Source organism: Spermophilus citellus (assembly GCF_964194105.1).
Source record: "Spermophilus citellus genome assembly, chromosome: 10".
In the NCBI taxonomy this organism is placed as follows: domain Eukaryota; kingdom Metazoa; phylum Chordata; class Mammalia; order Rodentia; family Sciuridae; genus Spermophilus; species Spermophilus citellus.
The window spans coordinates 90,804,033-90,807,011 of record NC_138197.1 but is presented as its reverse complement, the minus strand read 5'-3'; the positions used below and the strand labels follow the sequence as shown (position 1 = coordinate 90,807,011).

Below are 2,979 nucleotides of genomic sequence, written 5' to 3'. Positions count from 1 at the left end.
TTATGCAATACTAATAGGTAATGCCTGGCATCATTTAATTGTTGTAATCTTGAGATCATATAATTCTCACAAAAATCTTGTATTATTATTGTTATTCATATTACAATAACCCTATTAACCGAATGTATATAATTCACATTTTATAAGAGGAAGTGAATTTAAGATCAAATAATGTGGGGCTACGGTTGTGGCTCACGGGTGGAACTCCTTTCTTGTATGTGTGAGACACTGGGTTCCATCCTCAGCACCACATAAAAAATAAGCAAATAAAATAAAGATATTGGGTCCATTTAAAACTAAAAATATTAAAAAAAATTAAACAATTTGTCTAAAATCACATAACTAGTTCATTCTAGGTAGAGGATTCAAACACTGATTTGTTCTTAAAATATAATGTTAAAATATGTAACAATGAAAACTATGTTACATTAATTATAACAGCATGTATAGAATTTGTTCATCTGTAGCTCTAACCATAAATAGTTTTGATCCTTTTTTCACATGGCTACTAGTACTGTTATACTCTATTCCCCTGATCAAAATTTGGCAAAAGGAAACGAGAAAAACTGGGAGGTAAAAGCACAATTAAAACTATTTTAAGTTGGGAAAATGTGCTCCGGTTTTTAGTTTAGTTTGGAGCTCAGTGTTATATTGGCAAGAAATTCTGTCTCTCAAAGTGAGGTTTTCAATTTCTTTATTAATAAACACACCATTAGACATTGTATTGCCCAAGTGGCAGATCTGGTAAAAATGTTCAAACATCATTCGGAAAGAAGAAATTCTAGAAGCCTTCCCTTTAAGGTCAGTAACAAACAATGATACTTGCAATGATCCCTTTTGTTTGACAAGGGACACAATGTCCTGGCCAATGAAATATGAGAAAAGAAATAGGGATATGATTCTAAGGGAAGAGACAAAACTGTCAGTATGTACAGGGGATTTAATTACTTTGTAGAAAGTACAAGAGAATCAACAAACTATTAAAGTTAAAAAGAGTTGGCAAGTTGCTGAATGCAAATCAAGAAATTAAAAAATCAATAGAGATTTTTTAAATATCAGTAGCCAATTAAAAAAGCAATAAACCACAGTATTGGGTTTATGATAGCAAAAACAAGATCTATACAATTTTTAGAAACTTTTCTAAAAATTAAAAAACTTTTGTGGGGAACATTTTGAAATGTTGTTGAAGGACATAAGAGTGTCCCTGAGTTCAATTCGTGGTTACCCCCTCCCTCCCAAAAGAAGACCTAATTAGGTAGGTAGAGAGGGAGAGAGAGATTCCAGCTCGTGGAAGGAAGATTTAACATTAAAAAGACATAAATTCTTCCTAAATTAGAAAAAAAAAATTAGCCAGGTGCAATGGTGCAAGCCTGTAATCCCAGTGACTCAGGAGACTGAGGGAGGAGGATTCCAAGTTCCAGGCCAGTCTCAGCAATTTAGAGAGACCTGTCTCAAAATAAAAATAAAAAAGGGCTGGAGGTGTGTCTCAGTGTTTTGAGTCTCTCTGGGTTCAATCCCCAGTACAGCATCATCAACAACAACATTAAAAGTAATTAAAATAAAAAGTCCAGACTGAATTGAGGAGAGTACATTTGGCTGGGTTCTCTGAAACACTGTCCCACAGGTGTGTGGATTTCTTGGGGACAAAAGCCAAGATGGATATTCAAGAGTGGTATTAGAGAACTTCAAAACTGGCTCTGGATTTGGCAGTTGATCAAAAGCAGAATACAGAGAGCATCTTACAAGGCTGGTGTCTGAGCAGGAATCGAAATGGAGAACAAGAGTTGAAGCCTTGTTCAGGATCATTTAAGAGTGGAAATTTATCTTCCAAGGTGCTGGCTCAGAAACCTAGAAGTTCTGAAAATATATCAACTCTGATGGAAGATTCTGGATGTGATTTATCAAATGAGCAGAGAACTGAACCTTTGAGCTGTCTCAGTATTTTGTGGAGAGCTGTGCAGCCCCACTTTTCCTGCTACTACCTCTTGTGAAAATACCTCGTGTTACCCCAGAAACTCCTTTGTCTTCATACAGGCAGTTCTTGCAGCGTCTGCTTGAATGGAAGAACTTGGCAGAATCTGGTGGTGTGAAAACAGACTAACCCACTTGGAAAAAAAAGACTCTTCCATAGTCTCTGATTCTACTTGTCAGTTGCTGGATGACTTGACCACTTGTTATTGTAATCCCAAACTTCATTTTTCAAGCTTTTGGATAGAAGCTATTGGTACTTTACCTAAATGGATCAGTAATTATAACTTATCTAATGATAGTTTTAAAAAGTGTTCCAAGAAGTTGGAAGAATTTGAGAAAGTACTACTACAGGTTTTTTGAGGGAATAACCAAATAAACCAGTTTCAGGTGCAGTATTATGTCTCTCAGAGTCTGATAACCCTAGAAAATTGCAGCTTGTTGAGAAAGTCTATTATATCTCTACTTTTAGCAGAAGTAAACAGCTTTGCTGATGATCTGGGGTCCATTAATGACATGCAAGACAATTCCAATGTGACATGCTATGGAAATATTTTTCCTTGTTCTGGGTTGTAGGGCAGCTTCTTCAAAAGGAAACCAAAGAGCACCCTGCTAATCAAGGCATGATGACCAAGAATTAAGAGACTTCTTTAGAAACATGATGGACTATCTTCCAACTCTCTGATGCATTTCCTCTGTTTGCTTTTTATTTATGGAGATTGGGCATACTCTTGAACGCAGCAGAGATAGAAACTGTTGAAAATAACTCACTTCCTTAACTATTTACAGGTATCAGAATATCTTGTGCTTAAACATTTTCAAGAATATTTTAAATGAGTGCTTTTAGATTGATCTCTAAAAATTAATTCAACTTAAAGTTTTTATTTAGTCTTAAATTGTATAAAAAGATTATGAGTCATGTTTATATATTGACATTAGTCTCTTTCACTGGAGGATGCTCTCCTCCTTCCCATGTGATTTTATCTTATGTCATTCAATGTAGTCTAGGTC

The 2,979-nt window shown here is 35.2% G+C and overlaps 1 pseudogene across 1 annotated transcript; it reads left to right on the top strand.

The window, feature by feature from the left end:
- The first annotated feature begins 1,859 nt into the window (after positions 1–1,859).
- On the top strand, positions 1,860–2,747 carry LOC308658486 (meiosis-specific protein MEI4-like; annotated as a pseudogene). The gene has a single exon. The product of its transcript is annotated as a meiosis-specific protein MEI4-like (transcript).
- Positions 2,748–2,979: the final 232 nt, after the last annotated feature.